The 25,780-nt window shown below is 35.5% G+C and overlaps 1 protein-coding gene and 1 long non-coding RNA gene across 10 annotated transcripts in view; one reads left to right on the top strand and one right to left on the bottom strand.

Moving 5' to 3' along the window:
- Positions 1–25,780, bottom strand: part of bru3 (CUGBP Elav-like family member bruno 3) — a 1,184,422-nt gene that overhangs the window by 867,170 nt on the left and 291,472 nt on the right. The gene's annotated exons all lie outside the window — the stretch shown is intronic.
- Positions 24,493–24,876, top strand: LOC142233630 (uncharacterized). Its single transcript, XR_012721456.1, has 2 exons — positions 24,493–24,578; positions 24,644–24,876. It is a non-coding gene; the product is annotated as an uncharacterized LOC142233630 (long non-coding RNA).

Raw genomic sequence — 25,780 nt, 5'->3', positions numbered from 1 at the left:
AAAGAGAAGCAAGTTTCATCCGATCCGACTGAAATTTGGTACATGGTGTTAGTATATGGTCTCTAACAACCATGCAAAAATTGGTTCACATCGGTCGATTATTATATATAGCCCCCATATAAACCGATCCCCAGATTTGGCTTGCGGAGCCTCAAAGAGAAGCAAATTTCATCCGAACCGGCTGAAATTTGGATGATGTTGATATACGGTATCTAACAACCATGCAAAAATTGGTCCACATCGGTCCATAATTATATATAGCCCCCATATAAACCGATCCCCAGATTTGGCTTGTGGAGCCTCTAAGAGAAGCATATTTCATCCGATCCGGCTGAAATTTGGTACATGGTGTTGGTATATGGTCTCTAACAACCGTGCAAAAATTGGTCTACATCGGTCCATAATTATATATAGCCCCCATATAAACCGATCCCCAGATTTGGCTTGCGGAGCCTCACAGAGAAGCAAATTTCATCCGATCCGGCTGAAATTGGGTACATGATGTTGATATATGGTCTCTAACAACCATGCAAAAATTGGTCCACATCAGTCCATAATTATATATAGACCCCATATAAGCCGATCTCCAGATTTGTCTTGCGAAGCCTCAAAGAGGAGCAAATTGCTTCCGATCCGGCTGAAATTTGGTACATGGTATTGGTATATGGTCTCTAACAGCCGTGCAAAAATTTGTCCACATCGGTCCCCCATATAAACCGATTCCCAGATTTGGCTTGCGGAGCCTAAAAGAGGTACATGATGTTGGTATATGGTCTCTAACAACCATGCAAAAATTGGTCCATATTGGTCCTTAATTATATATAGCCCCCATATAAACCGATCCCCAGATTTGGCTTGCGATGTCTCCAAGAGAAGAAAATTTCATCCAATCCGGTTGTAATTTGGAACATGGTGTTAGTATATGATCTTTAACAACCGTGCCAGAATTGGTCCATATCGGTCCATAATTATATATAGCCCCCATATAAAACATTCTCCAGATTTGACCTCCGGAGCCTCTTGGAGGAGCAAAATTCATCCGATCCGGTTCAAATTAGGCACGTGGTGTTAGTATATGGTCGCTAACAACCATACCAAAATTGGTCCAATCACAGAAAAATTGGTCCTATCTGTTCATAATCATGGTTGCCACTAGAGCCAAAAATAATCTACCAAAATTTTATTTCTATAGAAAATTTTGTCAAAATTTTATTTCCATAGAAAATTTAGTCAAAATTTTATTTCTAGAGAAAATTTTCTTAAAATTTTATTCGGTTCATAATAAAATTTTCATCATTGTCAAAATTTTATTTCTATAGAAAATTTTGTCAAAATTTTATTTCTATAGAGAATTTTGTTCAAATTTTATTCGGTTCATAATCATGGTTGCCACTCGAGCCAAAAATAATCTACGATTTTATTTCTATAGGAAATTTTGCCAAAAGTTTATTTCTGTAAAAAATTTTGTTAAAATTTTATTTCTGTAGAAATTTTTGTCAAAATGGCATTTCTATAGAAAATTTTGTCAAAATGTTTATTTCTATAGAAAATTTTGTCAACATTTTATTTTTTATAGAAAATTTTGTTAAAATTTTATTTCTGTAGAAAATTTTGTCAAAATTTTTTGTCTGCTTTGTCAAACTGAATTATATAAGTATTGGATCGATCTTTTTTGATTTAACATATACCACGTATGGACTTACATACAATTTAGAAGATGGTGTTAGGAGGTTTTAAGATACCTGGCCATCGGCAAGCGTTACCGCAACTTAAGTAATTCGATTGTGGATGGCAGTGTTTAGATGAAGTTTCTACGCAATCCATGATGGAGGGTACATAAGCTTCGGCCTGGCCGAACTTACGGCCGTATATACTTGTTTTTTTTTTTTTTTGAATTTTAATTTTGTCTAAATTTCCCAGAGAAAATAAATTTTGACAAATTTCATAGGGAAAAATTGTGACGAAATATCCTATAGAAATGAAATTTTGACAAATTTTCCTATAATTTCCTAGAAGAATCAAAAATTGACAAAATTTCCTATAGAAATGGAATTTTGATCAAATTTCCCATAGAATATAAATTTTGATCAAATTTCCTATAAAAATGAGATTTTGACAAAATATCCTATAGAAATGAAAGCTTGACCAAATTATTTATAGAAATAAAATTTTGACAACATTTTCTATATTTTGTGTATTCTCCAACGATGGGGATTTTTGCCCTTATAGGGCTTCGAATAACTATTTCGATGCCTAACATAAAGAATTCTACAACGCAGATACTCTTTATCCCAGTGTTTAGGATATACCAACTCTGATAAATATTTAACCCTCCACCCCCCACCATTAGAAAGTAAAATTTGTTATCTATGCCTATGTGTGTTATTTTCATATTATAGACATCTATCAAATTGAAAATCAATGAACTATGAAAACGGCTAAACACCCACAACAACTACAAAACCAACTTTGTGAACTCAACACATATACCTAGACAAAAATAAAACAACAAATACTCTATACCATCTCATGGATTCATTTATATATGAAACTAAATCCAAAAATAAGATTAATCGTATCGAAATGAATTCACTAAATAAACACAACAATAACAATAAAAGAAATGAATATACACGAAAGTTTTGGTTTTTTCGCATGAAACATCTGTAGGAATACATTCTAAGAAATGTGCGAAAAAACCCATTCTCTAGTCTCTTAATAAGAAACAAAAGAAAAATCAGTCAACCCTAAGACCCCCGATTCTTATGTTGAAATGTTTACTCACATGGCTACCCAATCTAAGCCTTAAAGTAGGCAATTGTTTTAAGAAATTTACTAGCAACTAAGTTTGTTACAAACTTTTGGGGAAATGAAAGAAAAAAAGATTATGAAGCATTTTCTATTGGATAACTTATAGAGATTTTTAGCAAGTTTGATGTGTGGTCATTGACGGTGAATGATAGCAGCATTCCTATGATTTGCCGCTAAGCTTTTAGAAGAGCAAACCTTGAAGAAGGTTACTTTGTGAATTGCTACGAACAACTATTGATAAATTCTTTAGGAAATCGACTATGAGTTTTTTGTTTTGTTTGCAGAAGGAAAAAGGCTTAATGTAATGAAATTTTGAAATTTAATTAAATTTCCTTCACGGTGGGTTTCTATTTTGGATTTTTGGCCAAATCTAGAAATCGAGACAATATTATTAAAAAAACAAGTATATACAGCACTAAGTTCGGCCGGGCCGAACCTTAAATACCCACCACCATGAACCAAATATTAGGGTTTCCTTTGAAATTTTAGGAGGGCTTGAGGACTTGAGGACACTTCCCGAAGATAAATTTAAAGATTTCACCTATGAGGACTATATCAGATTCTGGATTTATAAGAACCATTTTTGTTTGAGTTTTAGAGGAATCATTAACATCTCTTGTAAGTGTGCAAGAAAATTATAAAATAACGTCTTGATTTGAAATCTTAAATCTGTAGAAGTAAAATCTGGAAATTTTACATTGAGTTTCAAGCAATTCAAGTGAAGTCGGTCTATATGGAGGCATTACCAAATGGACCGAGCCTAAAATACCAGAATATTTACAATTTCAGGCAAATCAGATAAAAATTACGGTTTCTAGAAACCCAAGGAGTTAAATCGGGAGATCGTTCTTATGGGGGCTATACTAAAACATGGACCGATACTCACCGTTTCCGACACACCTCTTTATGACCCGAAAATACCTCTAGATTCCCAATTTCAGGCAAATAGGATAAAAACTTCGGATTCTAGAAGCTCAAGAAGTAAAATCGGGAAATCGGTCTATATGGGGGCTATACCAAAATATGGACCGATACTCACCATTTTCAGCACACCTCTGTATGGTCCGAAAATACCCCTAGATTTCCAATTTCAGACAAATTGGATAAAAACTACGCTTTCTATAAGCCCAAGACCCCAAATCGGGAGGTCGTTTTATATGGGGACCATACCAAAACATGGATCGATACTCACAATTTTTGGCACACGTATTTGTGGTCCTACAATACCTCTAGATTTCCAATTTCAGGTAAATTGAATAAAAACTGCGGTTTCTATAAGCCCAAGAAGTAAAATCGGGATATCGGTCTATATGGGGGCTATACCAAAATATGGACCGATACTTACAATTTTTGGCACACGTATTTGTGGTCCTACAATACCTCTAGATTTCCAATTTCAGGTAAATTGAATAAAAACTGCGGTTTCTATAAGCCCAAGAAGTAAAATCGGGAGATCGGTCTATATGGGGGCTATACCAAAACATGGACCGATACTCACCATTTTTGGCACACCTCTTTATGGTCATAAAACACCTCCAGATTTCAAATTTCAGGCAAATAGGATAAAAACTACGATTTCTATAACCCCAAATCGGGAGGTCGGTTTATATGGGGACTATATCAAAACCTGGACCGATATAACCCATCTTCGAACTTGACCTGCCTGCAGACAAAAGACGAGGTTGTGCAAAATTTCAGCACGATTGCTTTATTATTGAAGACTGTAGCGTGATTACAACAGACAGACAGACAGACAGACAGACAGACGGACAGACGGACATCGTTATATCGTCTTAGAATTTCTCCCTGATCAAGAATATATATACTTTATATAGTCGGAAATCGATATTTCGATGTGTTACAAACGGAATGACAAACTTATTATACCCCCATCACCATTCTATGGTGGTGGGTATAACAAGTAAGGAAAGTCTAAAGTCGGGCGGGGCCGACTATATTATACTCTGCACCACTTTGTAGATCTAAATTTTCGATACCATATCACATCCGTCAAATGTGTTGGGGGCTATATATAAAGGTTTGTCCCAAATACATACATTCAAATATCACTCGATCTGGACAGAATTTGATAGACTTCTAAAAAATCTATAGACTCAAAATTTATGTCGGCTAATGCACTAGAGTGGAACACAATGTTAGTAAAAAATATGGGAAACATTTAAATCTGAAGCAATTTTAAGGAAATTTCGCAAAAGTTTTTCTTATGATTTATCGCTCGATATATACGTATTAGAAGTTTAGGAAAATTAGAGTAATTTTTACAACTTTTCGACTAAGCAATGGCGATTTTACAAGGAAAATGTTGGTATTTTGTCCATTTTTGTCGAAATAAGAAAAACATATATATGGGAGCTATATCTAAATCTGAACCGATTTCAACCAAATTTGGCTCGCATAGCAACAATGCTAATTCTACTCCCTGTGCAAAATTTCAACTAAATCGGAGTTAAAAGTTGGCCTCAGTGGTCATATGAGTGTAAATCGGGCGAAAGCTATATATGGGATGTATATCTAAATCCGAACCGATTTCAACCAAATTAGGCACGCATAGCTACAATGCTAATTCTACTCCCTGTGCAAAATTTCAACTCAATCGGACCAAAAAATTGGCCTCTGTGGTCATATGAGTGCAAATCGGGTTAAAGCTATATATGGGAGCTATATCTAAATCTGAACCGATTTCAACAAAATTTGGCACACTTAACTATAGTACTAATTGTTCTTCTTGTGCAAAATTTTAAGCAAATTAGGGTAAAACTCTGGCTTCTGGGGCTATATAAGTCCATATCGGGCGAAATATATATATGGGAGCCATATCTAACTCTTAACCGATTTCTTCCAAAATCAATAGGGATCTATTCTGAGCCAAAACACATACTTGTGCCAAATTTGAAGTCGATTGGACTAAAACTGCGACCTAGACTTTGATTACAAAAATGTGTTCACGGACAGACGGACAGACGGACATGGCTATATAGACTCAGGAGCCCACCCTGAGCATTTTTGCCAAAGACACCATGTGTCTATCTCGTCTCCTTCTGGATGTTGCAAACATATGCACTAACTTATAATACCCTGTTCCACAGTGTGGCGCAGGGTATAAATATGGGAAACATTTAAATCTGAAGCAATTTTAAGGAAACTTCGCAAAAGTTTATTTATGATTTATCGCTCGACATATATGTATTAGAATTTAGGAAAATTAGAGTAATTTTTACAACTTTCCGACTAAGCAGTGGCGATTTAACAAGGAAAATGTTGGTATTTTGACCATTTTTGTCGAAATCAGAAAAACTATATCTAAATCTGAACCGATTTCAACCAAATTTGGCACGCATAGCAACAATGTTAATTCTACTCCCTGTGCAAAATTAGTCCATATCGGGCGAAAGATATATATGGGAGCTATATCTAAATCTGAACCGATTTCAATAAAATTTGGCACACTTGATTATAGTACTAATTGTTCTTCTTGTGCAAAATTTTAAGCAAATTAGGGTAAAACTCTGGCTTCTGGGGCCATATAAGTCCATATCGGAGGAAATATATATATATGGGAGCTATATCTAAATCTGAACCGATTTCTTCCAAAATCAATAGGGATCTATTCTGAGCCAAAACACATACTTGTGCCAAATTTGAAGTCGATTGGACTAAAACTGCGACCTAGACTTTGATTACAAAAATGTGTTCACGGACAGACGGACAGACGGACATCGCTATATCGACTCAAGAGCCCACCCTGAGCATTTTTGCCAAAGACACCATATGTCTATCTCGTCTCCTTCTGGATGTTGCAAACATATGCACTAACTTATAATACCCTGTTCCACAGTGTGGAGCAGGGTATAAAAAAATGAAATATTGATTAATTTTTGTATGTTCACAAAATATTTTACTAGTTATACCCTGCCCCTTTTTTATAGAGAAGTGATTTTTATACCCTCCACCATAGGATGGGGGGTATATTAACTTTGTCATTCCGTTTGTAACACATCGAAATATTGCTCGAAGACCCCATAAAGTATATATGTATTCTGGGTCGTGGTGAAATTCTGAGTCGATCTGAGCATGTCCGTCCGTCCGTCTGTTGAAATCACGCTAACTTCCGAACGAAACAAGCTATCGACTTGAAACTTGGCACAAGTAGTTGTTATTGATGTAGGTCGGATGGTATTGCAAATGGGCCATATCGGTCAACTTTTACGTACACAGAGAATACAGATTGGTTGGGACAACCTCCATATGGCAGTTGCAGCTACTATCAGTTAGCAGTTGTGTCTCCCAAATAATTCGGTCCTGCCAATCGAACGATGGTAAAGATGACTTACATGACATAAAGAGTTTATTTTGCCAACCAATAAATTCTGCTGTCACCTTCATCATTCGGTTGAGTCGATCATCCTTCAGAGTACATATAACCGTATTATGAAAAAAATGATCCCGCTATCTAAATAACGCTACCCACATCCAATCTTTTAATGAAAGAAGTTCAGATTTTATATCAAATATTTTATTATTATGCCATTTTCTGACATGTAATAAAACTTATAATTATAGAATACAAATGTAAATAAACGAAAAATATCGATATATGATATTAGTAGTCCCAGATAACAAATTCATTCCCATTAGGTGACAATGTTACGTACGATAATTATAGACCATAGCTTAGTAAAAAGATCTCACTGAAATCGGTCCAGATTTAGATATAGCTCCCAAATATAGCTTTCGACTGGTTTACACCCATATGAGCACAGACGCCAAAGTTTTACTCCGGTTTACGTGAAAGTTTGCACAAAGAGTAGACTTAGCGTTATAGGTAAATTTTTAAAACGAATCGTCACAGATGCCATAGTTTCGAAATGTGTGCCAAATTTGATTCAAATTTAAATATAGCCCCAATATATGTATATTTAAGAGTATGTTGGTTCGAAGGGGAAACGACAAATGTCAAGAAAACAAACATTTTACCCAAATATTGTCCAAAAACCCACAATTCATTAAATATCTTGGCCATAATAGTCGGGCCCTCCGGATTTCAGACTTGCCTTTCTTTTTATTTCAACTTGTCCGCTATTTTATTTTAATTCTTACAAACGTTCGGATCCAAGCTGAAACACAACCTTCAAGTTTATATGCTAGAAATTTGTAAATATTTCGAATACAAACCATTATTCACATGAAACATCTTCTTCTTAGATCAATTATAATGTGTTGCTGTCCCATTCATTGTGAATAGTTGATAATAATCGACAGTTTTGTCCCATTTTGTTGCTTCGATTTAAAAGTTCGAAAAAAAAAAAACTTTTTTACTTCAATTAATTTTATTGACACAAATGACATTTAAAAATCAAATGCCATTCGGCTGTGAATTCTATGTGATAATGGTGGCTACTAAATGATAGTTAAAAAATTTCCCAACGGTTGGTCGCAACAACCAATTTGACTGAAAATTATTCGAAAGAGGTAGATTTGGTTGCCACAACCATTTATCTTGTGGCACGACTGAAAATCTGTTGAAAATCCCACCAAATGGTTACAGTTACGAACAAATACATGTAAATACAGAAAATTGGTATAAACAACCTATATTTATTTCTAAATGTAGAATGTTCATAACTACAACAGAATTCCAACCACTCTTTTTTCTGTGTGTATAGCCCCCATATAAATGGACCCGCAAATTTGGCTTGCAGACCCTCTAAGAGAAGAAAATTTCATCCGATCCGACAACCATGCTAACTAACATCCCATCTGCTCCATAATTATATATAGCCCCCATATAAACCGATCCCCCGATTTGGCTTGTGGAGACTCTAAGAGAAGCAAATTTCATTCGATCCGGCTGAAATTTGGTACATGGTGGTTTTGCATGGTTTTTAACAACCATGCAAAAATTGGTCCACATCGGTCCATAATTATATATAGCCCCCATATAAACCGATCACAAGATTTGACCTCCGGAGCCCCTTGGAAGAGCAAAATTCATCCGATTCGGTTGAAATTTGGTACGTGGTGGTAGTATATGATATTTAACAACCTTGCCAAAAGTGGTCCATATCAGTCCATAATCATATATAGCCCCCATATAAACCGATCCCGAGATTTGGTTTTGGAGCCTCTTGAAGGAGCAAATTTCATCCGAGTGAGTTGAAATTTGGTACATAGTGCTAGTATATGGCCGTTAACAACCATGCCTAACTAGTTCCATATCGGTCTATAGTTTTATATAGCCCTCAGATAAATCGATCCCCAATCACACAAAAATTGGTCCATATCAAGTGCATAATTCTATATAGCCCCCATATAAGCGTCCCCCGTATTTCAATTCTGGCTCTCTACGTACCGTGCAAAAAGTCCATATCGATTCGTAATTATTTGTAGATTTAACTATACATAACTTTTTTGTCTAATATATATCACGTATGGACTAACTCACAATTTAGAAAACGATGTTAAGAAGTTTTAAGATACCACAACCCAAGTAATTCGATTGTGAGTGACAGTCTTTCGTAGAAGTTTCTACGCAATCCATGGTGGAGGGTACATAAGATTCGGCCTGGCCGAACTTACGGTCGTATATACTTGTTTAAATTAATTTATTTATTAATTTTAATTTATTAATTTATACCAGAATTTTTTTAAAAATTTCCTTAAGACAAGATTTTTGTAAATATTTACTATTGAAAGAAATTTTTATATAAATTTTCTTTTGTTAAAATATAAAAGTTAAAATATACATAATTTTTGACAAATGGTAAATTGAGAAGAGTTTTTGTATTTCATATAAGCAAGACATTTTTTTAAAAAATCCTTAAGACAAGAATTTTTAAAATCGATCCTATAAATAGAAAGAAGTTTTTGATTAAATTTGCTGTAGAATTTTATGATAAAATTTCTCCTAACAATGGATTTTAATAAAATTTCCTATAAAAATCAAATGTTTAAATTAAAGAGCTATACAATTTTCTATGGAAATAAAATTCTAACAAACTCTGAATATAATTTTGACAAAATTTAGAGACTTATTTTAGGTTTCATGTTGCTTTGACTGGAGCGTGTATGCCATCAATATGGCTTTTCAATTACCTTCCTTAACGAGACAATTCCCATAACCATATTTGAATTAAACTGAATTACAAGGATACTACATAGCCCAAATATCATATCATCGGCAGACAACACACACATATGACTTTTTCTTTTGTATTTGTTGCTAAGGCTATATAGAGCGCTAAAGCTTATTAGTGTTACAAAAATGCTAATAATAACCATGGATGAATGTTGGGAGAATGACAACGAACATCAAGACGATGAGAATGATGATGGCAATAACAATGACGTTTACCAATTTATTTTGCTCCTAAGATGGCTTAGTGTTCTCTAACCCTCGTATCCCTTACCTCTGGGCTCTATTATCCTTATGACTTGTGTTCTACTATAGAGATTTGATGATGAAATGAAAAGAAGACAAAAAAGAAAAGAAATGAAACCAGCATATTGCGACAATTCAATTCGTATGCTTACTCGTTATTAGGGCTAGCCATAAATGAAAAGGAAGCTCCTAAAATATTCGATAAAAAGAAAAAGAGAGGAAATAAGCTATAGAAAACCTTTATTAGACCATAAATAAAAGAGACCAATAGAAATATAGGCTGATGAAACGTATGGAAGCCAATCATCATCAAATTGTTGCCATATATATATATAGACTCTAGTAACGAATCTGACCCCCTCATGAATGGATCTTTATTAAATGAATGATTGGGTGGAGGGCCAAACAAAAAGAGGCCAAATAAATCCATTTGGCTTTATAATGGCTTAGAAAGTACTCAACAATTTGTTATATACCTATAAAGAAGAAGAAGAAATATTCCTTTTCATTGGATGTATAAAGTATAAAATTGAAATATGTTGTCATCATCAATTGTATGACTATGAGCGGAGTAAAAAATTTAATCAATGAACACAAATAAAAACAAGTATATACGACCGTAAGTTCGGCCAGGCCGAATCTTATGTACTCTCCCCTAGGGATTTCATAGAAACTTGTACTAAAGACTGTCATCCACAATCGAATTACTTGGATTGCGGTAACACTTGCCGATGGCAAGGTATCTTCAAACTTCTTAACACCGTAGGAAGCCACCGTGGTGCAATAGTTAGCATGCCCGCCATGCATACACAAGGTCGTGGGTTCGATTCCTGCTACGACCGAACACCAAAAAGTTTTTCAGCGGTGGATTATCCCACCTCAGTAATGCTGGTGCCATTTCTGAGTGTTTCAAAGCTTCTCTAAGTGGTTTCACTGGAATGTGGAACGCCGTTGGGACTCGGCTATAAAAAGGAGGTCCCTTGTCATTGAGCTTAACATGGAATCGGGCAGCACTCAGTGATAAGAGAGAAGTTCACCACTGTGGTAAGTATTGTGGCGACACTCGTTTTTAAATTTGATTTTTTAAATCTAATTTGTTTTGTGTTTTTTGTCAAATTATTTTTTCACTTCAATTTTTACTTTTTCAAATTATTGCTATCAATTTCTAAAAATAAATAATTTTAAATTTTGATAAATAGCGTGCATTATTTGAACCACCTACATTACAATGGACTGAATAGTCTAAGTGAGCCTGATACATCGGGCTGCCACATAACCTAACCTAACCTAACCTAACGTAACCTAACCTAACCTAACCGTGTTCTCAATTGTAAGTTAGTCCATACGGGGTATATATTAAACAAAAAAATTTTATATAGAAATAAAATGTTGACAAAATTTTCAAAAGCAATAAAATTTTGACAAAATTTTCAAAAGCAATAAAATTTTGACAAAATTTTCTATAGAAATAAAATTTTGACAAAATTTTCTATAGTAATAAAATTTTGACAAAATTTTCTAAAGCAATAAAATTTCGACAAAATTTTCTATAGTAATAAAATTTTGGTAGATTATCTTTCGGGATCGGCTATATATAACTGTAGACCGATATGGACCAATTTTGATGAACCGATATGAACCAAAGTTTGCATAGTTGTTAGAGACCATATACTAACACCATGTCCCAAATTTCAGAAATTTGCTTCTCTTAGAGGCTCCTCAAGCCAAATCTGGGGATCGGTTTATATATGATTATGGACCGATATGAACCAAAGTTTGCATAGTTGATAGAGATCATATACTAACACCATCTCCCAAATTTCAGCCGGATCGTATGAAATTTGCTTCTCTTAGAGGCTCCGCAAGCCAAATCTGGGGATCGGTTTATATGAGGGCTATATATAATTATGGACCGATATGGACCAATTCCTGTATGGTAGTCAGAGACCATATAGTAACACCATGTAACAAATTTCAGCCGGATCGGATGAAATTTGCTTCTCTTAGAGGCCTCGCAAGCCAAATTTGGGGGTCCGTTTATATGGGGGCTATACGTAAAAGTGGACCGATATGGCCCATTTGCAATACCATCCGACCTACATCAATAACAACTACTTGTGCCAAGTTTCAAGTCGATAGCTTGTTTCGTTCGGAAGTTAGCGTGATTTCAACAGACGGACGGACGGACATGCTCAGATCGACTCAGAATTTCACCACGACCTAGAATATATACTTTATGGGGTCTTAGAGCAATATTTCGATGTGTTACAAACGGAATGACAAAGTTAATATACCCCCCATCCTATGGTGGAGGGTATAAAAAGGCCGATTAAATAATAATTTAGTTTGACAAAATTTTATATAGAAATAAAATTTTGATAAAATTTTCTATACCAACAAAATTTTGACAAATTTTCTATAGATATAAAATTTTGACAAAATTTTCTATAGTAATACAATTTTTACAAAATTTTCTAAAGTAAGAAAATTTTGACAAAATTTTCTATAGTAAAAAAATTTTGACAAAATTGTCTATTGTAATAAAATTTTGAAAAAATTTTCTATCGAAATAAAATTTTGGTAGATTATTTTTGGGGGATCGGGTATATATAACTATAGACCGATATGGACCACCTTTGGTATGGTTGTTAGCGACCATATACTAGCGCAATGTACCAAATTTCACCACGTACCAAATTTCAACCAGATCGGATGAATTTTGCTTCTCCAATAGCTTCGGAGGTCAAATTGGGGATCGGTTTAAATGGGGGTTATATATAATTAAGACCGGTATGGACCAATTTTTGCATGGTTGTTAGAGACCATATACTAACACCATGTACCAAATTTCAACCGGATCTGGTGAATTTTGCCTTTCCAAGGTGCTCCGGAGGTCAAATCTGGGGATCGGTTTATATAGGGCCTATATAATTATGGACCGATATCGACCAATTTTTGCATGGGTGTTTGAGGCCATATATTAACATCACGTACCAAATTTCAACTGAATCAGATGAATTTTGGTCTTCTAAGAGGCTCCGGAGGTCAAATCTGGTGATCGGTTTACATGGGGGCTATATATAATTATGGACCGATATGGACCAATTCCTGCATGGTTGTTAGAGACCATGTACTAACACCATGTACTAAATTTCCACCGAATTGGATGAATTTTGCTCATCCATGAGATTCCGGAGGTCAAATCTGGGGATCGGTTTATATGGGGGCTATATATAATTATGGACCGATATGGACCAATTCCTGCATGGTTGTCAGAGACCATGTACTAACACCATGTACCAAATTTCAGCTGGATCGGATGAAATTTGCTTCTTTTAGAGGCTTCGTAAGCCAAATCTGGGGATCGGTTTATATGGGGGCTATATATAATTATGGACCGATTTGGACCAATTCTTGCATGTTTGTTAGATACCGCATACTTACACCATGTAAAAATATTTCAGCCGGATCGGATGAAATTTGCATCTCTTAGAGGCTCCGCAAGCCAAATCTGGGGATCGGTTTATATGGGGGCAATACGTAAAAGTGGACCGATATGGCCCATTTACAATACCATCTGACCTACGTCAATAGCAACTACTTGTGCCAAGTTTGAAGTCGATAGCTTGTTTCGTTCGGTGATTCGTTAGCGTGATTTCAACAGACGGACGGACCGACTCAGAATTTCACCACGACCCAGAATATAAAGGGTGATACGGTCAAAATTTGGTCAATATAAACTTGACGTATTTCTTTCAATTTTGCATTTAAAAAGCCTGAACACCCCTCATTTTGAAGGTGTGTGTGTGTGTGTAGAATGTTGCTCCTATTTTGATTTTGGAATTCACTCTTCAGTTGTTAAAATGCCTTCCAAGCCAGAAGAGCAGCGTATCAAAATTTTGCTCGCGCATCGCGAAAATCCGAGCTACTCGCACGCAAAGCTGGCAAAATCGCTAAAATTTGCCAAATAAACCGTTACAAATGTAATTAAAGTGTTTGGGGAACGTTTGTCGACAGCCAGGAAGTCTGGATCGGGGGGGAAATCGAAAACCGGAAGCGGCTGGGACGACAAAGAGAGTTGCCGGTAGTTTCAAGCGAAACCCTAACCTCTCTCTCCCAGATGCCGCAAATAAGCTGGGTGTATCGTCTACAGCCGTGCATCGAGCCAAAAAACGAGCCGGACTATCGACTTACAAGAAGGTAGTTACTCTAAATGGCGATAATGAACAAAATACGACGGCCAAAGCGCGATCCCCGACGATGCTGACGAAGTTTGACTGCGTGGTAATGGACGACGAAACCTACGTCAAAGCCGACTACAAGCAGCTTCCGGGACAGGAGTCTTATACGGCAAAAGGAAGGGGAAAGGTAGCAGATATTTTCAAGCACATAAAACTGTCAAAGTTCACAAAGAAATATCTGGTTTGGCAAGCCATCTGTACCTGTGGCTTGAAAAGCAGCATTTTCATAGCTTCCGGGACTGTCAACCAAGAAATTTACGTGAAAGAGTGTTTAATAAACGTCTGCTGCCTTTCCTGAAGAAACACGGTTGTTCCGTACTGTTTTGGCCGGATTTGGCTTCTTGCCATTACGGTAAAAAGGCCATGGAGTGGTACGCCGCCAACAACGTGCAGGTGGTTCCCAAGGACAAGAACCCTCCCAACACGCCAGAGCTCCGCCCAATTGAGAAATACTGGGCTATTGTCAAGCGGAACCTAAAGAAGACCAAAAAAACTGCTAAGGACGAGCAGCAGTTCAAGGCAAACTGGCTTTCTGCGGCGAAGAAGGTGGACAAGGTGGCTGTACAAAATCTGATGGCAGGTGTCAAGCGTGAGGCCCGGCAATTCGGATTTGGAAAAGCGAAAGCCTAACTGAATATTTTTCCTGAATTTTATACTAATTGAACTTGAACAAGTATATACAGCACTAAGTTCGGCCGGGCCGAACCTTAAATACCCACCACCATGAACCAAATATTAGGGTTTCTTTTGAAATTTTAGGAGGGCTTGAGGACTTGAGGACACTTCCCGAAGATAAATTTAAAGATTTCACCTATGAGGACTATATCAGATTCTGGATTTATAAGAACCATTTTTGTTTGAGTTTTAGAGGAATCATTAACATCTCTTGTAAGTGTCCAGGAAAATTATAAAATAACGTCTTAATTTGAAATCTTAAATCTGTAGAAGTAAAATCTGGAAATTTTACATTGAGTTTCAAGCAATTCAAGTGAAGTCGGTCTATATGGAGGCATTACCAAATGGACCGAGCCTAAAATACCAAAATATTTACAATTTCAGGCAAATCAGATAAAAATTACGGTTTCTAGAAACCCAAGGAGTTAAATCGGGAGATCGTTCTTATGGGGGCTATACTAAAACATGGACCGATACTCACCGTTTCCGGCACACCTCTTTATGACCCGAAAATACCTCTAGATTCCCAATTTCAGGCAAATAGGATAAAAACTTCGGATTCTAGAAGCCCAAGAAGTAAAATCGGGAAATCGGTCTATATGGGGGCTATACCAAAATATGGACCGATACTCACCATTTTCAGCACACCTCTGCATGGTCCGAAAATACCCCTAGATTTCCAATTTCAGACAAATTGGATAAAAACTACGCTTTCTATAAGCCCAAGACCCCAAATCGGGAGGTCGTTTTATATGGGGACCATACCAAAACATGGACAGATACTCACAATTTTTGGCAAACGTATTTGTGGTCCTACAATAACTCTAGATTTCCAATTTCAGGTAAATTGAATAAAAACTGCGGTTTCTATAAGCCCAAGAAGTAAAATCGGGACATCGGTCTATATGGGGGCTATACCAAAATATGGACCGATACTTACAATTTTTGGCACACGTATTTGTGGTCCTACAATACCTCTAGATTTCCAATTTTAGGTAAATTGAATAAAAACTGCGGTTTCTATAAGCCCAAGAAGTAAAATCGGGAGATCGGTCTATATGGGGGCTATACCAAAACATGGACCGATACTCACCATTTTTGGCACACCTCTTTATGGTCATAAAATTCCTCCAGATTTTAAATTTCAGGCAAATAGGATAAAAACTACGATTTCTATAACCCCAAGACCCCAAATCGGGAGGTCGGTTTATATGGGGACTATATCAAAACCTGGACCGATATAACCCATCTTCGAACTTGACCTGCCTGCAGACAAAAGACGAGGTTGTGCAAAATTTCAGCATGATTGCTTTATTATTGAAGACTGTAGCGTGATTACAACAGACAGACAGACAGACAGACGGACAGACGGACATCGTTATATCGTCTTAGAATTTCTCCCTGATCAAGAATATATATACTTTATATAGTCGGAAATCGATATTTCGATGTGTTACAAACGGAATGACAAACTTATTATACCCCCATCACCATTCTATGGTGGTGGGTATAAAAAGAAATTTAATTTGATTTTTTAAATAAACGATTTCACCGATTTACACGCGTTTTTCCTTGACCAAATTTTGACCGTATCACCCTTTATATACTTTATGGGGTCTTAGAGCAATATTTCGATGTGTTACAAACGGAATGACAAGGTTAATATACCCCCATCCTATGGTGGAGGGTATAAAAAGCCCAAATCAATTCCACCAATAAATTGAAATCCGCATTCATATGAATTTTGAAATTAAATTCAAATTCTTTGGAATTTTTATCAGAAATGTCATCTTATTATCTTATTCTGCGAAAAATTCTGTCAAGGATATGATTGAATTATTTAATCCAAAAATGTTCCTTAAAAAAGGCAATTATTTAAGCAATAGTCTCTCAGCTAAAAAAATAGGAAGGCACAGAGAAGCGGGCCGGCCATGTAAACCTCCGACCTCCCAAGATTTGACTTTTTAAGCCTCATGAAAGAACAAATTTATCCGATCCGTTTGAAATATGGCCCTCTAATTACAACGTGAGAATTGTGTCATATTATTTCATTCTCTCTATACAGAAGAAAGTGGCTTAACATATATAGGTATCCTTATAATGGTTAGCATGAGGCTAAGCGCCCCTTCCAGAGAAATTTCAAAGTTGCGCCAATTAATATCGGTGTTTAGTTAAAAATTATTCCAAATTTCTTTTCAAGTTGGTTAACATCTTTTTTGTTTGGGTGTGGGTCACCAGATATCTTTGGCTCGTTTCTCTTTTTTGAAAATTTTCTTAATAAAAATAAATATTGTTCATATAAATATTATATATTTATGACTGAGTTTAAATTTTAACGTAGGTATAGAGGCCGTATCTCTTATGTCCACATTAAAGATTTAAACTAATGTCCTTTCAACATTTCTTACCTATACCTAGAAAGTGATGACAATGTTTTATTTCATCATCATCGTTGCTTTAAGATTTTTCATCATTAGTTTTTGATTTTTCCGATTGATGTTAGTCTAATGGTGTGTTTTTTGGTAGTCTCTCATTTTCACAGCAAAAAAACGTAGGATTGAATAGACATTCAACCTTGTTTTTTTTTTGTGGGGGGGAGGGGGTTTCAGTCATCAAAAGTTCTTTTTCATCGTCTAACGTTAAGTTCGTTTGTTTAGAAGACCTTAAGTAACACATATATTCTTATTATTATAGGATAAAAGTGTATGTATATGTTTATTCACATGTGAGTGTTTGTGTGTATTTACCACTTCCATTTATACTAGCATAACAGTAACTTCCTATCCCACTACTACTACTACCACTACAACTGCTACTATATCCGCGCAATTTCTTTCGTTTCCTCTACATTTCATTTGAGATTGTTTTTCTTCTTGGCATCGTTGTAATGGTTCCGTTACGTTCATCTGCTCACAACAATGTGTAATTTGTTCTTGTCTTCAGTTTGACGTTTTCCTAAGGTTGTTGTCACGTTCACATTTCGTGTTCTAACAAATTTTTCTCCTTTCCTTCACTATGGCCCTTCACCTTCTATTCGATAGGTCTTGTGTTGAGATGAACTGTGTTTTAAACACTTTAAAAGGGTAGAACGAAATATTTATACCCTTCACCACTACTGTGGTACAGGGTATAATAAGTTTGTGCATTTGTATGTAACACCAAGAAGGAGTAATCATAGACCAACCTTTTAGTATACGGATCGGCTTAGAATTAAATTCTGAGTCGATTTAGCGATGTCCGTCTGTCCGTCTGTCTGTCTGTCTGTCTGTCTGTCTGTCTGTCTGTCTGTCTGTTGATGTATTTTTGTGTGCAAAGTACAGCTCGCAGTTTTAGTCCGATTGTCCTAAAATTTGGTATAGGGTCCTGTTTTGGCTCAAAGACGATCCATATTGATTTTGGAAAAAATAGGTTCAGATTTAGATATAGCTGCCATATATATTTTTCACCGATCTGGTCATAATTGGCGTGTATATCAACCGATCTTCCTCAAATTACCGTACACCGTACATCCGAATATTTTATGAGTCTCGAAAAACTTGCAAAATATCAGCAAAATCGGTTCAGATTTAGATATAGCTCCCATATATAGCTTTCGCCCGATTTACACTCATTTGCCCACAGAGGCCAATTTTTTGCTCCGATTTAGTTGAAATTTTGCATAGGGAGTAGAATTAGCGTTGTAACTATGCGTGCCAAATTTGCTTGAAATCGGTTCAGATTTGGATATATCTCCCATATAAAGCTTCGCACGATTTACACTCATATGACCACAGAGGCCAATTTTTAACTCCGATTTAGTTGAAAATTTGCACAGGGAGTAGAATTAGCATTGTAGCTATGCGTGCCAAATTTGGTTGAAATCGGTTCAGATTTAGATATAGCTCCCATATATATGTCTTTCTGATTTCGACAAAAATGGTCAAAATACCAACATTTTCCTTGTAAAATCGCCACTGCTTAGTCGAAAAGTTGTAAAAATGACTCTAATTTTCCTAAACTTCTAATACATATATATCGAGCGATAAATCATAAATAAACTTTTTCGAAGTTTCCTTAAAATTGCTTCAGATTTAAACGTTTCCCATATTTTTTTACTAACATTGTGTTCCACCCTAGTGCATTAGCCGACTTAAATTTTGAGTCTATATATATAGCCCCCAACACATTTGACGGATGTGATATGGTATCGAAAATTTAGATCTACAAAGTGGTGCAGGGTATAATATAGTCGGCCCCGCCCGGCTTTAGAGTTTCCTTACTTGTTTTATTTATGTTTTTAATCGAAAAAATTAACTTTCAAGATAAATTGAGGCAAATTGTTTGCTTGAGCATTCAAAAAAAAAACAAAAAACAAGTATATACAGAAGTAAGTTCGGTCGGGCCGAATCTTAAACACCCACCACCATGAATCAAATATTAGGGTTTCCTTTGAAATTTCAGAGGGTTTGAGGACAGATCAAGCAGAACAGTTCAACCAGTACACTTCACGAAGATAAATTTAAAGATTTTACCTATGAAGACTATATCAGATTCTGGATTTATAAGAACCATTTTTGTTTGAGTTTTAGAGGAATGATTAACATCTCTTGTAAGTGTGCAAGAAAATTATAAAATAACGTCTTGATTTGAAATCTTAAATCTGTCGATTTTCAGCCGAGAAATAAAATATGGAAATTTTACTCTCAAGAAGGGAAATCGGTCTATATGGAGGCATTACCAAATGGACCGATAAAACCCTAATCCGATACACGCGTTTGTGAGCCTTAACTACCAGAATATTTACAATTTCAGGCGAATCGGATAAAAACTACGGTTTCTAGAAACCTAAGGAGTTAAATCGGGAAATCGTTCTTATGGGGGCTATAGCACAAGATGGACCGAGACTCACAATTTTTGGCACACCTCTTTATGGTCCTAAAATACCTCTAGATTTCGAATTTCATAAAAACTACGGTTTCTATAAGCCCAAGACCCCAAATCGGGAGGTCGGTTTATATGGGGACTATATCAAACCTTGACCGATATAGCCCATCTTCGAACTTGACCTGCCTGCAGACCAAAGACTAGTTTGTGCAAAATTTCAGCACAATTGACTCATTATTGAAGACTGTAGCGTGATTACAACAGACAGACAGACGGACATGGTCATATAATCTTAGAATTTCTCCCTGATCAAGAAAAAAAAAAAAAAAGAAAAAAAAAAAAATATATATATATATATATATATATATATATATATATATATATATATATATATATATATATATATATATATATATGTATATATATATATATATATATATATATATATATATATATATATATATATATATATATTTTTTTTTTTTTTTTTTTTTTTTTTGAAATAAAATTTTGACAAAATTTTGCTATAGCAATAAAATTTTGAAAAAATTTTGCTATAGCAATAAAATATTGACAAAATTTTGCTATAGCAATAAAATTTTGAAAAAATTTTCTATAGAAATAAAATTTTGACTAAATTTTCTATAGAAAAAAATTTTGACAAAATTTTCTATAGAAATAAAATTTTGAAAAAATTTTCGATAGAAATAAAATTTTGACAAAATTTTCTGTAGAAATCAAATCTTGACAGAATTTTGTGTCATAATAAAATGTTGACAAAATTTTCTAGAGAAATAAAATGTTGGTAGTTTATTTTTGGCGATATGGACCAATTGTTGTGTAATTTTGGCATGGTTGTTAGCGGCCATATACTAGCTTAATGTACCAAATTTCAACCGAATCGGATGAATTCTGCTCCTCCCAGAGGTTCCGGAGGTAAAAATTGGGGATCGATTTATATGAACCGATATGGACCAATTTGTGCATGGTTGTTAGACACAACTCGTACCAAATTTCAACCGGATCGGATGAATTTTGCTGCTCCAAGAAGCTCTGGAGGTCAAATCTGGGGATCGGTTTATATGGGGGCTATATATAACTATGGACCGATATGGACCAATTTTTGTATGGTTGTTTGAGTCCATATACTAACACCACGTACCAAATTGGGGTCTATATATACTTATGAACCGATGTGGACCAATTTTTGCGTGGTTATTGGAGACTATATACCAACACCATGTACCAAATTCCAGTCGGATCGGATGAAATTTGCTTCTCTTAGAGGCTCCGCAAGCCAAATCTGGCGATCGGTGTATATGGGGGCTATATATAATTATGGACCGATGTGGACCAATTTCTGCATGGTTGTTAGAGACCATATAGCAACATCATGTACCAAATTTCAACCAGATCGGATGAAATTTGCTTCTCTTAGAGGCTCCGCAAGCCAAATCTGGGGATCGGTGTATATGGGGGCTATATATAAGTATGGACCGATGTGTACCAATTTTCGCATGATTGTTAGAGACCATATACGAACACCACATACCAAATTTCAACCAGATCGGATGAAATTTGCTTCTCTTAGAGGCTCCGCAAGCCAAATCTGGGGATCGGTGTATATAGGGGCTATATATAATTATGGACCGATGTGTACCAATTTTCGCATGATTGTTAGAGACCATATACGAACACCACATACCAAATTTCAGCTGGATCGGATGAAATTTGCTCCTCTTAGAGGCTCCGCAAGCCAAATCTGGAGATCGTTGTATATGGGGGCTATATATAATTATTAACCGATGTGAACCAATTTTTGCATGGTTGTAAGAGACCATATAGCAACATCATGTACCAAATTTCAGCCGGATCGGATGAAATTTGCTTCTCTTAGAGCCAAATGTGGGGGTTCGTTTATATGGGGGCTATACGTAAGAGTGAACCGATATGGCCCATGTGCTACACCGATAACAACTACTTGTGCCAAGTTTCAAGTCGATAGCTTGCTTCGTTCGGAAGTTAGCGTGATTTCAACAGACGGACGGACGGACGTGCTTAGATCGACTCAGAATTTTACCACGACCCAGAATATATATACTTTATGGGGTCTTAGAGCAATATTTCGATGTGTTACAAACGGAATGACAAAATTAATATACCCCCATCCTATGGTGGAGGGTATAAAAATTTAATGAAAAGAACTTCCTGTGTAGTTAAAATAAAGAACATCTTTGAGAGTACATCTTCTGGAAGTGCTTTTAAAGTTGTGCATTTGGAAGAACTTACAAATTTGTGTGCTGGTTTTTACGGAACGCGTTTCTAATTGCGATGTAACAGTTTAGAGAAGCTTTGAAATAATCAGAAATATCACCATCATTTCTGACAGGGGATAGTTTGGTTGGGTTAGCTTAAAGTGACAGCCCGATTTATTTCAGGATAACTTAGACTATTTAGTCCATTGTGATGCCACATTAACTGAAAATAACTATTACGTATAGGCACTTTTACCGATGAATCCACCCGATTATTTCCTTCTGTTTAACCAAACTGAGTTTTCCAAAAAAGTTAATTTTTTACAGGTCCACCAGTAATCTAAAGCTATATGTTCCTAAAATTCGCTTACGCCTTACACAATACACAGAAAAAACTGAAGCAAAATAAAAATCAATTATTGGCATAATTGAATAAAAAAATTACATCAAATACGATTTTTATTAAGTCAAACATGAAAATAATTGGTTGAATGAAAAACTGGCAAAAATATCAAAATTCACTGGTAATTGAATTCACAACACATCAATTACTATGTTCAATTGGACCAAGTATAAAAGTTATTGATTTAAGTATAATGCGTAATTGCCTGATAAAACTGTTTGTGACGTTGCTACGTAACGAAAAATAAATTAATACAAACAATAAAATGTCATTTATTGTTTTTATTATGAATCTTCTTAAGAACATGGTCGAATTTACCGTGGCATCGGTACCGCGATTCGAAATGTTAACATTTACAACATTTTTGGCGCACCATATTGTATTTTTATCGCAGGTAAGTACCTTTATCTAAATACCAGTTTTTTGGTCAAGCGCGTTTTTTGGAAACTACACTGAACGAATTCTCTTCGTAAAAATGAACATTTTCATTGTGAGTCTAACCTGTGACGTGTTGGTAGAATTCTTTCTCTCTCTCAAGCACATTCACGAAATACTCGTGTACGTTCACGCAAACAGAACTTTTAAAGACGATTTTTAGACTCACGATAATTCTCGTGACTTCGACTATTAGTCGGGATCACGACGAAAGTATCACAGCACAAACTTTTTACTATGGAAAGTTAATTTAATATATTTAATACATATTTCTATGTTCGTAAAATTTTTAAAAATCGCTGAAAACTTTAATAAAATATGTAAATGATTTCTTTCGTTGTAAAGGGTGATTCTTTTGAGGTTAGGATTTTCATGCATTAGTATTTGACAGATCACGTGGGATTTCAGACATGGTGTCAAAGAGAAAGATACTCAGTATGCTTTGACATTTCATCATGAATAGACTTACTAACGAGCAACGCTTGCAAATCATTGAATTTTATTACCAAAATCAGTGTTCGGTTCGAAATGTGTTTATCGACAAATTTTGTTCAGCGATGAGGCTCATTTCTGGTTGAATGGCTACGTAAATAAGCAAAATTGCCGCATTTGGAGTGAAGAGCAACCAGAAGCCGTTCAAGAACTGCCCATGCATCCCGAAAAATGCACTGTTTGGTGTGGTTTGTACGCTGGTGGAATCATTGGACCGTATTTTTTCAAAGATGCTGTTGGACGCATCGTTACGGTGAATGGCGATCGCTATCGTTCGATGCTAACAAACTTTTTGTTGCCAAAAATGGAAGAACTGAACTTGGTTGACATGTGGTTTCAACAAGATGGCGCTACATGCCACACAGCTCGCGATTCTATGGCCATTTTGAGGGAAAACTTCGGAGAACAATTCATCTCAAGAAATGGACCGGTAAGTTGGCCACCAAGATCATGCGATTTGACGCCTTTAGACTATTTTTTGTGGGGCTACGTCAAGTCTAAAGTCTACAGAAATAAGCCAGCAACTATTCCAGCTTTGGAAGACAACATTTCCGAAGAAATTCGGGCTATTCCGGCCGAAATGCTCGAAAAAGTTGCCCAAAATTGGACTTTCCGAATGGACCACCTAAGACGCAGCCGCGGTCAACATTTAAATGAAATTATCTTCAAAAAGTAAATGTCATGGACCAATCTAACGTTTCAAATAAAGAACCGATGAGATTTTGCACATTTTATGCGTTTTTTTTTTTAAAGTTATCAAGTTCTTAACAAATCACCCTTTATAAACTTACATACATCCTGAATTGGGTCGTTTAAAAACTTGTGAATAAGCTTTGGAATATATATAAAATTACATGCTTTTTATTTTGTTTTTACAATTAGGTCGTGTACACGTCAAATTGCTATTAATGGATATAAGCCGACTGTCAAAAATATGTGGCCTAGAGGAAAATGTGTTTACTTCGAAAACGGGGATTTCGAGGATTTCTTCCCAGCAACAGAAGGTAAAATCATGTAAAACTTTGAAATATTTTCGAAACTTTGAAATGAATAGATGTTTGTATTACAGAAGAGCAGGATGCCTAAACAAATCGCATATAAATGAAGAAGATTTGGGAAATTCCAGCAGGTGGTACAGATAATTCAAAAACTGTTTTTGCTTTGTGAGTTAGCCTGTTAAATACGTCGTTTATAATGAATATTCTGTATTTTTCTGCCAAACATGTACTTCGCTGTATTTTCAATTATACATATTTTCAGAATTTCTTTTTTATAATAAAAAGCATAAAACCTTTTTTCAGAGTGTATTTGTATAATTTTCTTAAATTAATATAGATTATATAGTACAACGATTGTATTGATTAACATCGTAATAAACACAATTACGATAGTAATTGTATAGGTTACAAAATTCTATAAACATTGTACTCAGTTCAATTACGACTGTAATTGAAAACTTTATATACTTCAAATACTAATGTATTTGGATTGAGTACTATGTCATTTGAATATTTTGACAAATTCCAATTACATTTATACTCAACGCAAATATTACTTGAAAATAGTTTTATGACAACTTTACAATTTAGGTAATTGGATTTACAATTTTCGTCATAAGCTGAAAATCAAATACAAATATAATTGAATTCACAATTTTTGTATTTGATTCAATTATTCACTTTTTTCTGTGTATGCAAGACACTAGAACAAGCCATCAAAACAGCCTTCTCACACATTATGAACTTCCAGGTAGCCAGAGGCATGCCAACAAATTCTAGTTCCCCTGGAATATGTAAGATAGTTCTTAGCCTTGCTTTGCTGTTCCCTGGAATGTTTCAAATAAGGGTCAGGCACCCATATTAGGTGAATATTGTACTGCTCAACCATATCATTGAGAGTTTTGCGACAGTTGATGGCCGCTCTTGACTTAGGGAACACAGAGACCAAGAACTTTATTGCAGGTTGACTGTCTGAACACATATTAAATAACCACCGAAAATCACTTATCCATCCAATTTGGAGTCATGGGTGTAGAAATCTAACGTTTATTCCGAGGGGTCTGTGTACACAACGCCTGACTATTGGGAATTAAAGTTTCAACCATTTTGTCGAAAACCGGTTCGCCCAAGTGTAATTTACTACGTTTGGTATATCTGGCATTTGTTTGAGGTTTGAACTGTGACGTTTTTCCGACCACAGTGATAGC

The sequence above is a fragment of the Haematobia irritans genome, chromosome 4 (assembly GCF_050003625.1).
Source record: "Haematobia irritans isolate KBUSLIRL chromosome 4, ASM5000362v1, whole genome shotgun sequence".
NCBI lineage: Eukaryota > Metazoa > Arthropoda > Insecta > Diptera > Muscidae > Haematobia > Haematobia irritans.
This window is presented reverse-complemented; position numbering and strand designations above follow the sequence as displayed.